Source organism: Eretmochelys imbricata, chromosome 1 (assembly GCF_965152235.1).
Source record: "Eretmochelys imbricata isolate rEreImb1 chromosome 1, rEreImb1.hap1, whole genome shotgun sequence".
NCBI classification, from domain to species: Eukaryota; Metazoa; Chordata; order Testudines; family Cheloniidae; genus Eretmochelys; species Eretmochelys imbricata.
In genome coordinates this window covers 179,721,994-179,734,919 of record NC_135572.1, presented here as the reverse complement: position 1 = coordinate 179,734,919, position 12,926 = coordinate 179,721,994, and positions in this window count along the sequence as shown.

The following is a 12,926-nucleotide window of genomic DNA, read 5'->3' as shown; positions in this document are numbered from 1 at the left end:
CGTCAACCTAGCCCCCCTCATACCCCATTTTCTTGAGTTTTCTTTAGTCTTAACTTAAATAACAAACACAAATTTCATCCCAAGCTTGTTTGTTCATAGGTTTTCTGCCTGCCCCTTTGCTTCTCCCCTCATGTATATTACAGAGATAATCAAATCTATTCTATAAAATTGTCCTTTGATTCAGTGGTGCCACTAAAACTCTTGTTTGATAATTATCAAAGACATTATGCAAACATCTTTTCTTGTTTCACTAAATATTACAGTAAATCTTGTAAAAATGTGTTATTACACATGATTTCCATGACAAGTCTTTAACAAAACCAAGACATTTCCTCAGAATACAGGGTTTCGTTAGTCCTTTGTTTATTCATCTTAGACATGTCCAACTAATCAAGGAGAATTTTGAAACATAAATTGGGATATCCATTCTACTGTGGCTTTGTTAGACACAAAATATCTGCCATAAGAGCCAAACCTTTGAGTGCTTTTTGAAGGGCAAATAATATTTTTCAAACTCCATTATTTGGAGAGACAGCATGGAGGATAAAAGGCTGGCCTGGGGTTATGAGGTACTGTTACTAAATTACGTCCTTATCCAGCAAGGTACTTAAGCAGGCACCTAACTTTAAGCATCCAAAGAGTCCTCACTGAAGTCAGGTTAGGTTTGATGTAAGGTTAGGCATACGTTCAATAAGTTTGATGAACAAGGAGCCTTAAGGATTTCTTAAACTGCACTCAGTGGCAACTGGCATCAACATTAGTGTTGGGACTTGGAAGTAAAAGACTGCTCTCCACATGTCCCCACTATGGATTTTAAAATGAGAACCTGAGACATCAGTGAGGAGTATTATGAAGAAGTGATGCCGCATGCACAACAGTGGAAAGGGAATTTTGGCCTAGTTTCTTTCTTTCTTTTTTGGTGAAGTTAGTTGGACAGGGTAAATTGTTGAGAAATTTGAGTTAGGATTAAGTTTATGATTTAGATTGAGGGTTATATTTCAGGTTTCACCATATAGCTAAGTTTGAGGTTTATGTTTCTGGCTTTAACGTATTCATGATACAAAGGCAAAAATCCTTTATGCTCTTAACCAGAACAGTGTGGATTTTATTAGATCTGAATAGGATCAAGAATTGGATTATAACAGCAAGTGAGAGTCAACACCTACAGAGCATTAGTTTATGCCTTCACCAGACATTCATATCAGTGGACTCTTCATTTGCATTACATTAAAGTCTAAAGGAAAGTGACATATGAAACTTGCATTCAGATCCAAGCAACAGTCAAGTCAGCCATAGATTTGTTAAATGCATTTATATTGATTAAATGCATTTATAGTCTGAGAATAACAAACCTGCTTTTGCTACATTTACCTTATGATGAGCCCAAGCAAGAAAAGAATATTATGTAGAGATGAATAGTAACCTAAAATAGCTGTTTCTGCAAAAAAAAAAAAAAGAAGAAGAACACTCTCCACTCTCTGTAACTCTGTCTCCCCCCATAGCTTCATAATTTACTCCCAGTCCATAAGGTCCTTATTTTCCATGTTTGGGATGATGGATGGCTCTACTTCAGCTGCAGCCAGGGAAGATACAGTAATGTATCACTCCGCAGGAAATACAATAGAACAAATGAACCAGCGGGACAGGATGGTGGGCAAAGGAGCCAGGGGAATTCTCTTTTGGCAAAAAAAAAGAGACAACCATACCCTAGAGTTATGTAAAACACAACGTGGATCTATTGCTTTCACTGTGTGCATACATATGTGAAACCTGATAGTGAAAGGGATCCAAACTACGGAAGAATGGTAAAAATCTTTTCCACTTGAATACTTGTATTTTCACAGGAACAGGGGGCACATTAGATGTGCCACAGCTTTATTTCTGATGAGGTGCCTGGTACATAACTATTAATATTTGAAAGAGAATAGGGTCACTTCATGGTTAATCTCTATGAGCTTTAGTTAACTCTGAAGTTTGCTTGTGAACACTACACTAACCTTAAATCATTCTGTGACAATTACAACATTTCTGTTTTACAGTAAGTCAGTTTTCAATTTGAATCCAGTAAATCAACAATTGTACTGCCAAAAACTATCACAGCTCTTATAATAACACACAACAACAGATCTGGTAAAGAAAAAGCATGACAAACAACATATTACCTAGCACATTCAGTTCCATTTAAAATAAAGGCACAATTACTTGGTAAATAGTGGTGATTATACTAGGAACTCATAAATTTACCTGAAGTTTTTGGCAACATGCCTGCCCATAACAAACAGGAGAGGGCCAACACATATTTATATATTAGAGTCTTTTTAAATTATTCCATTGCAATTTTGGTGGTGACTATAGTAAGCAAAATAAATATATCTATAATTAAATGCATTTATATACAGCTATACACCAAAGTTCAGGGGCATTTCATCCTTCCAGATGCATTTTTATACAAGTAGAAGCAAATTCTGAAGCTCTGCAGTTTTGACTTAAATGCTCTAATAGAAGTGGTTTTCTACTTTCATTGGGAAGTTGGGTAGACAGTCCGGGAGAATAATAACATGAAGCTTTATCTATTTATTATAGGCATGGCTGGTAATGTCATCTGTTATTAAAAATGCCCGCATTTCCCTTTCTAAGACACTTTTCAATTGTTTCCAATTGCTTATAGCTGTGCCAGATTTTAACTGTTTGGGCTGATATTCTCCATGCCAGATGTCTGCATCAGGCTGATTTTTTTTAGAAAAAATTCAGCCACGTTCCAGCCATTTCTGAGAATGAGTTTTGGGGGAAATGCATTGCTTTGCCCATGTTAAAAAATTCTAGCAAGCTTTTAATAGCTCAACTGCTCTGTACTTTGGAGCAGGAAGTTAAAATTTGGCCAGGGGATGGCCTTTGTGTCAGGTATGTAAATTTTCCTGTCCCCATGAAAATCTGACTAAATTTGACCCAGTTATAAGCATTTGAAAAATCCCAGTTCATTCATGCTGATTAGAGACTTCAGAGATTTTAGATTCTTAAATCTAAGAAGATTCTGTTTTGACAGAACATGCTCCATCCCTTTATAAATGCTACCTGTAGCCAGACTGTGTATGCACTATCTCCACAGAGCAACTGAGCATACTCCAGTCTAGGACTACAGGGGTGAAACCAGACTTCTGAGAACTGGGGGCAGACAAATCTGATAAGTAGTTGAAGTGCAACGGGAGAGCTGGGATTGTCCAGGCAAAGAGAATGGCATAAGGAGCCAAGGATGGTGGACAATGAGGCAAGGAACCAGGAAGGGTTATGGGAGGGAGACTGAAAATGGAGGAGGAAGGGAGACTAAACCTGTGATCAAGGGTCTTGAATGAGGCAGGGATCTCACGTAGAAAAAATAGTATGCGATCATGTAATTAAAGGCTATGTCATAATGCATATACATATGCACATGGGGGTCAAATTAAGGTTGCACAGGAAACCTTAATACCGGCATCTCTTAACTTTTGAATGGTTGACTTTGCAACCTTAATAATGTTCTGATAACATGGTTTTTCTCATGTGTAATCACAGATATAGTATATACCTAAGCATACATTAAATACATACTTACATATGTCCCAAACCTACAATTGGTTGCTTTTATACTCATGCAGAGTTCCAATGAATGCACAATTGGGGCCACGTTTATCACGTAAGTATTACTAATTCAAAGGAAAGACTGTAGATGTAGTATTGGGTTTTATAAAAAACCCTAAGGAAGTAAGGTTGACAGACAGACTGGCTGTTCTGTGTTGTGCTTTCATTGATCATTGGCAGAGGACCTAATATATAGGGAAGCTGGGGAAATGCCCTTACAAATACAAGTATAAAAACTTTATTTTTGTCCTTGTGTGTGTGTGTTTGTTTTTACAAATAATTGCTTAAATATCATGTTCAAAAGCTGGTGAGTGAGAAATCTGAGACTGGAATGTAACAGTTACATATACTGTTATATGATCAAAGGGCTACATTCATTTGAACAGTATAATCACCTACTAGAATATTCAAGACTGTATCTATTTTTGTTGCAATATCAATATTTGTTTCACTCATGGAACCATATGGGTTCCTTTAATTACATTTGCAAAAGGTTAGCTGCTAAATTCTTTGATCAGAGAATAGTCATTCTAAATGCAACATATCATGGAACTGGAAGGGGTAAAGTTGCCTCCAGTCTTTTGAGCATGTGTGTGTGTGTGAAATGTTTTTAATCAGATCAGTTATTTGGTATAATGTGATTCAAGATTCTTCTAAAGTATTTTCAAATATAAGGTCCTATTTTCCTTCTCACATCTGTGGAAATCAGGAGGTGTTAAACTTGTGTAAATAAAGAACCAGATCCTAAAGCTCTAAATTACAGAAAGTGTGGTTCTTTTTTCTCCTCTCTCTAGCTTTCTACTTCTTCTAGGAATTTTAATTACACCAATATTAATTTAAGATATGAATTCCAATTGTTTTTTTTTCTAAGAGACTTCACATTAAAATCCATCTGACATTAACTTTAATTCCAAATTACTCTTAATGCATTCTAAGAGGAGGTTAAATGTTTTAAATTACCCTGGGAAAAAAAGTAAGAACTGAAAAAAAATCACAGTGAGATTTTCAGACTAACTAGAAGTAAAACATTTAGGACACTACAATAGTTTCCTACCTTCACTATCCCTATGAATGACATGGTAACAATAGAGATGTAAGCAAATTCCCAATTCAAACAGGAAAAGAGAATATATTTGTTATCGTGTTAAGATTAATGTTCCAAATACAACTGAGAGAAATTCAACAGCAGAAAAAAGAGGATTCATAGTTGCCTACATTAAATCTTTGAATTCTAAAATACCTCAGCAGCATCTCAGATCACCCCAGCCTCCATGCACACTCTAATAAATAAATATACATTCACAATTAACTACAGAACAGGATATACATTTAATAATATGTGTCTTCATTTAACAGGCCTTTAGGAGAGGAAAATTCCTCGAGTATCTCCACCATCGATCTCCATAGACATGGAAAAAAAGGCAGAGATATTTTTTTTTAAAAGTATTATTCATGTTGAGCAAAGTGCAAGTCTTTCTCCATTTTAGAAGACTTATCGCCACACATATGGCAGAAACTCATCACAATACTGTCACGCTATGCAGCATGATAGAAAGATAATGTACTGAAGGTCATGCTATTGTTTTTATATCATATGCCATTTTTAAAGCTGTGTAACAGCAATCCTCTGAATCTTCCTGCATGAGGAGATAGTTTCATAGACTAGGAGTTCTTGACAGGATAAGATGGTAGAAAACAGTGTACAATGAAGAGATCCATTCCAGAAACAGCAAAGAAAGTATGAGCATTACTGGTAGAAAGTAAATGGATGGTCCAGTCAAGAATCAAGAATTCAAGAAAACTGTGAAAGTCAAGGAGACAACAAAGCCAATCATCATGGTAGCTCAAAATGCACAATGGGGTGATGAAGGGAAAAGGAAATTATGAACATAGAAATATTAGTTTGGAAAATGGAGCCAATTTCGATAATTATGGTGCTGACTGAATGGCCCTGTTTCATCAGTGAAGTTACTTTATTCCAAGAAAGCAATTTACGCTAAACCAATTAAGCCTAAGAGTCTTTTTCCCCAAAAGCAGAGGGTGAAATCCTAGTCTGATTAAAGTCAAGAGCAAATCTCCCACTGATTTCAATAGGGCCAAGATTTTTCCCTGAGTGTGCTCCTTTAACTATCCCTAGAAAATTCCCTCCCTGCTTCAAATTGCCAGTCGCTAGTTCAGGAAGAGATGAGATTTACATTTACACAAATGAACATTAACCTGCACCCACACTTATGGGGTAATGTTATACCCTATGAGCATACATGTTGCAATAACTCATGAACTAATCACCCTCCAACTATGCTGCTTTAGCACATAGTCATCTAGGCACAGACAAAAATTCAGTGAAATTTTTTTTAATTTAGCATGAACAACATTTTTACTTTATCAAAAAAGTAAGTGAGGTACAAATATACTTCAAGGAGGTTGGTCCTTTCAAATCCAGGCTTGTTAGGTATCCTCAGCACAGAATGGACTGATATTGGCTCTCTTTGCCTAACACTCTTCTATACTCTTTTCTATCTAGGCAGAGCCATCTCCAGTGTTTTTGCTGCCCCAAACGGCAAAAAAAAACCAAAAACTAAAAACCTTGCTGCCGAACATGGAGGTGGAGTGATGGTGCAGCCATGGAATTGCCGCCGGTGACAGAAGAAGAGTCACCGAGCACGAAACATGCTGTGTTGGAGCGGCCCCTGAATTCCCGCCACCTCCGAGGATGGATTGCTGCCCCAGAGCCCGACATCCTGCCGTCACTTTACATTTGCTGCCTCAGCCACCTGCTTGGTTCTCTGGTGCCTGGAGCCGGCCCTGTATCTAGGTATTGTGCTCTGAACATTGCAGATTCAGGAGACTTGAGGGGGTCAAAATGGTGAACAGACAGGGATGGTATTTTTCTTCTGACCTTAAAATGATTTGCAACTCTGAAAGGTAGTGGTCGTGGGATGACAACTTATTAGATGATAGTGACTGTAACAGGTGGCTTGGAGGGCTGGGCAGCCTAGTGGTTAAAGCGTGTGGCTCTCAGTCACTTTTGGTTGAGGAGCCTCAGTCTTTAAGGCCAGGAGGGTAGGGGGACCTCTCCTCTGAGTCCCAGCCCAGCACCTGTGTACATCAGCCCCTGAATGGATGGGGGCCTCCTTGCAAGGAATCAAAATCTGCTGCCCTGGGCTACCACTTGTCCAATTTGTTGGGCAGCTTGCTTCCCATAGGGTCCACTCTTGGGTATTGGAGTGTGCCTTGCTATATATAAAGAGAAGAGAAGAATCCTTGATGCCTATCATCTCATCATGCCGATCAAAGCAACACTATCATCAAAAGCCAGCCACTCCAGGCTCACCTAGCAAACTCGGCAGCAGATGCTGCCAAATTTGCCCAGGGTCAGCTGACCAGAAGAATCACAAGCAATGTGGAAAATGCAGTGAATTTATATGCGCTGACCACTCCACATCAATGCTGATGTATAAAAATTTCATCTAGGCTCACACTGAATGAGACTCCTGCTAATTCTTTCATTTTGCTACTTAGGGTATGTCTACACTACGCACCAGATGGGTGGGCAAAGATTGATCCAGTGAGGGTCGATTTATTGCGTCTAGTCTAGATGCGATAAATCGACCCCCGAGCGCTCTCCCATTGACTCCTGTACTCCACCGCCATGAGAGGCACAGGCGGAGTCGACAGGGGAGAGGCAGCAGTCAACTCACCGTAGTGAAGACACCACGGTGAGTAGGTTTAAGTACGTCGACTTCAGCTGCGTTATTCACGTAGCTGAAGTTGTGTAACTTAGATCAATCCCCCCCACCCCAGTGTAGACCAGGCCTTAGATAAAGGGTTCTTGTTTTTTGTCTAAAACATTAAGGAATTGTTCTTGTTTTCTGAATACATTTGGGGTTCAAACTTCCTGCACGACACAGATACTGTAACTTTTTTCTCGACAATGGATGAAGATTAATAGAGATTTAACTCACTAGAAAGGTAAATTGTTTTATACTATATTTCTTCCTTATGGATTGTATACATTTCTCAAGCACATGGCTAGGCAGGTAGCCAGCAGAGACTGTCAAGGTCATTTATGTCCCTTGTTTATTTATGTAATGAAAAACACACAAAAAAACCCCCACTTCATACCTGCAAATTTTGCACATCACCAGTCTGCATAACTACACTTTCTTGTTACTGTTACCCTCATTCTCCCTCAAAAGAATTCCCAAGTCCAGGACAGATGGACATCTGCATCCCAACATTTACTAAGGTAAGTCCTGAGGCAATAGATAGCCTTGAAAGTCAACAAATTCATGCCACATTGCACCAACCATAGAAGAAAATTCTAGAGATACGAGCCTCTCCACTCAGAACTCCCAAGCCTCCAGCTTCCCCTAAGCGGTAATCATCAGAAATGCATACACATTTGTGTGCATACATCCAAGTCTGGTGTGCAGACATTTTGGCACATGTGCTTTTGAAAATCCGGGCCCTCGTTTTCAAATATTGGACTATTAGTAACAGTATCGTAGCTGATCACAACTGCACAGAAAGCCTGTCTTTGAGGTACCCAGGACCCAAACCCTATATGGCTTTTTATATTAAAATCAGAACCTTGAACTCCACCCAAGAACTAACTGGAACCCAGTGAAATTTATGGAATATGATTCCCACTTAAACTCCAATGCCCTAGTCCTGCAATGATCTTCTCATGAGTGTACTCCTCCACCCATACATGATCACTGCCTTCAGTAGACCTCCACCTGGAGGACTGGGAACTAACTGGGTCACTGCTGAGTTGTAAAACTTCAAATTATCAGACTTCATTGTGATCCTAGCAAAGGGGGATGGTGTTTACTCCTATGACCAATTTAATCTAAAAGCCTTATTTACTTTGGGCCAGATCTTGAGTGGTATAAGTCAGTGTAAGTGATTGCAGTGATGCTGTAGCAATATATACCAGTTGATGATAGGGCTGCTTGTATTTTCACCATATTTTTGTTCTTTCCCCTGTCCAAATATTTTTTCTTCTATTCACTATACATGTTTTGGACGTTAGTTATTTGTGTGGATTTTTTGTGGATATCTGTTGTAAGTAAATACCTCTGTGCCTATTTGCACCCAAATGCCTTTAATCTGTATTTTCTTGACCACCATTGACTGAATGATCACAGGGATCACCCACCATGGAACAGTGCCATGTATTGGTGGTGGCTTTTTCTGGCTGTCTGAAATTGTCATTCTCATACACTCTCATTTTTGAAAGAAAGAGAAATAAAAATGAAGGTTGTTTTCTTTTATTCATATCTACAAAATAATTAAAATGCTCACCTCTTAAACCTACAAGACGGTGGTGAAGTCTGAGGCAGTATAAATTGCGTTCCTGATGAGCACATTAGCTGAAAGAGGTCTGTTCTCCTGCTATGCAGAATTAGTTTGTGCCTGTATGGTGGACTAAGCCATTGCAACATTAATCCTCGAGAGCAGTGGGTGGCATATTAATCGCAGTATTGTTGGTTTTGCTCTTGGTTGAGTAATGGCCAGGACTCAGAGTTGTCAGGTTGCAGGTTCCTTTAGTTAGAAATGAAGATTTTAGATTATCAGGATCCCAGGGTTCCTTCTGGCACTGTCTCCTCATTGTACATATTTTGCTATTAATTAAAAAAGATGCTTGGCAGGCAGTACATTAGTGGGATTCCTGTAATGTGCCAATTAACTCTCCTTCCTCCTCCCCCCCCCCAGTTTGGAATAAGAAAATAAGGGCCTTTCAGAAATGGGCTGGGATATATAAAATATTATTAAACATTCAATACCAAGCATCAGGATATTCAGACAGTGCTGTCCGCTGACTGAACCACATTATGACTGAATGTTTATCTCATCTCTAAAAGGAAAGTTTTGTAAGTACACATGTATTTCTTTGGGAAAAGTCCAAAGTAAAATACGATGATAGATCTTATAAATATGATGTTAAAAATATGGAAAACATATGTGGCAGCTGAAAACACAGTAATTCTGTGCTATGTCTCATCACATTTGAGAAAAAGAAAATATTATTACCTGTTTTATTATAAATTGTGTAGTGAGACAGAAGACTTTTGTTTTATAGCCCTAGTAATCTTCTTCATTTCTACTTTCAGAAACACTGTTTTTAGTCTGATACATTTATGGAATTTAATTGCACATCTTTCAACACATCAATCTACTAACACAAAGATTTTTTCTTTTAGTGTCTTCCAACTTACTTGTTGGAAAACTTGGCACCATCTTTGTTGCATAAGTGCAAGTTACAGTGTAACAGTGTGCATTAAAAAAACCTTAAGTCTAACAAAATATACTTAAGTGTCTCAAATAAATTCTTCTTAGGGGAAAATACAACACAGATGGAAATTAAAAGTGAGAAGAACTCAGACTGGACAACAGGAATTCTATTTCTTTGTCTTTCAGCTGCTGACATTTTGTCTATTGCTCTGCAAAATATCCTTTTGAAATGCTATTCATGATTAACTGCTACAGTTATTACTTTAAACTAATTACAGACCAATTCATTCCTTTAATAGGTAATTAGTATCTGGTTATATCATGTGCATAAATATGGTGTATATAAATACGGTGATATCACATATAGACAAATGAATGTGTGTGTCTATTCACTATATATTCATTTCTATAAGAACAAATTGCCTCCAATTTCATTATGGATGTGCTTCAAAATGTGCAAGATAAATACAAAAACTCTGATTACACAAATAACTCAAACATTAACTTTTCATGTTGCCATTGTGTTCTAACTGACCAAAAAATAGTTCATCTCAAAGGCAAAGGATTTTCTTATGACCAGGAGTGCCATTGTATATCCATTCAGGATGTTATTTATGATTTCACTTAATCAAGGCAACAATTATCAGGATTAGTGGCTAGAATAAGGGTCCTTGAAGATGATAGGTATTTAGCCATTGCACCAGCATTGCTTTAGGGCACACAGATGGACTCCCATGAGCCCTAAGAGACTGAGCCTTTTTCTACCTGCAGGCCCCAAAGCAGGTGTGTTGTGTTGATGATGCAGCTCCAAATGGAGCATACCACAGGTGTTGCTAATTAAGAAAGCTATGGGAATATAAAGGAGCTCACATTTTATTGCTGATGGTGGAGTGCCAAAGGTTAGTGAAAAGCTGGATTGTCTGCTGGCCCAGGGTAGATAAGCACACAAAAGGGGCACAGAAATGGATTTGAATGCAGCCACTTATCAGTATGCCTTTTAAACTTCATTATACTGCATATAATGGTGTGCTTTTAGCACTCAGATTGGGAGTCTTTTTATGAATCCACTAATTTATTAACATCAATTTGTGCCACCATTTTAGTGGTTCCTCTCATTTCTTTAGTCAAGAAGTAGAGCACCAAGTCTGCATTAGACCACTCCCAAGTGGCTCCGATTTTCTTGAAAAGGTTATTGTGGGCTGTTGGTATAAATCTGTATTTTGTCCTTATTAGCTATGATGGTTCTTCCCCACAATCAGAAGAAAGTTAACCTCATATAAAACAAAGATATGTATAGGTTGTAATAATTGTCATATAACCAGAACTAACTGCTATAAAAATAAGCTAATTATTCAGAGACAATACATTTATATATAGTTAAATGTAGTTAAATAGTTGATATTGATGGATATTATGATAAAATGGTGAATATGAACAAAAAGTAACACCAAATTTATTTGGGCATTGTTTATGATTGACTACTTTGTATCTTTTATACTGCTTAATGGAACATTAATAAGAATTGCTTGGATTTATGTTAAGTAATAAGACAAATTGACGAGAATAATAAATGTTTAAGGTGGTAAAAGTTTACTGTCATACGTATCTATGTATCTAACTAAGTGTACCTTCCAAAGCCTATGACTCCCTTCCTGTCCTGGTCATGAAGCTGAGAGATATAAATATTTAGGAGATATAAAAGAAATGAAACATATGTTTATTGTAACCATGAAATCCTCAGTGGCATCTGATATAGGAAACTTTACAGGAAAGCATTGATAAGATTGAAGCTGTATTTACAGAGAAAGCAAGAGAATGCACCACAAAAATGTCAGCAACAAATCTAGAAACAAGTGATTTGGAATATACAAGTTCCAGTCAAGTAGCTGGAATAATAACTGTATTGAAAGAGAGACTAAGACCACGCAACATTCCATAGGACTGGCAGGTAGGGTTGCCCGTTTTGGCTGGATGTATTCCTGGAGGTTTCACCACATTACATAATCTTTCATTAAAGATTAATCTTTAATTCCTGGAGATTCCAGGACAATCCTGGAGGATTGGCAGTGCTACTGGACAAATTGTGAAAGCTTGCAACTAGAGCTGGATGAAATTTTTCAATCAAAATTTATTTTGGTGGAAAATACAGAATCTGAGACACAAACATTTTGTGAATCACCGTGGCTTTTACTTAATTGTTTTGGTTGAAATAAAAGTTAAAAGAAATTCTGAAAAAGTTTCTTTTGACATTTTCTAGATGAAACAGTTTTGATTTTTCAATTCAAAATTACTTTTACTTTTAAATTGCCTTTAAAACCAAATAATTAAAACTTGTTTAAATGCTCAAAAATCAAAACAAAATGTTCCATTCAACCTGAAACAATTTTTTAATTGCCAACAAACAAAAAACTGTTTTTTTTCCAGCTGTACTTATATTATAACCTTTGTGCTGTCCAGTAGGTTCTGTTGAACCGCAAGGAAGGAGAACACGTTCTTGGAGAAATTGATCCAACATTTGTTTGCATATCACCATCTAGCAGAGCCTACGAATTTTGTGGACACTTCCAAACAGATGTATAGCTCTTCTGATGACACATGATGTCCTTCACCAGCAGAATATGATTTTAAAAGCAAGAAGATACAGAACTTCCAGAACAAGTCTATTCCTTTGGTTCCCAGTTATACGTTCCCCCTATTTATGAGAACACTCTTTTGAAATAAGGCTAAAGTTTGATTCTATTTTGTCCAGCAAGATATGTCTAAATTTCAGGGTTTAAGGATTTATTTTTGTTTCTGTGAATAGGTATGAAATACTCAAATACAAAATAAAGCAAGAAACTGATACTAACAAAAATGAAACTTAACACCAACAGATTTAATAAACTGATCAAAAAGCACACACCAGGACTCATATCCAAATACTGGCTTGCACTATTGAATAGTATTTTGGGATTATTTGATAATATCACCACACTCTACTGTCACATAAGAGTAAAAGGGTAAGATGCACCAGCTTATTAAGACTGCTTTGTGCTACTCCTAAGGTACAAAGTAGCCTTAAAGTTGTCTTA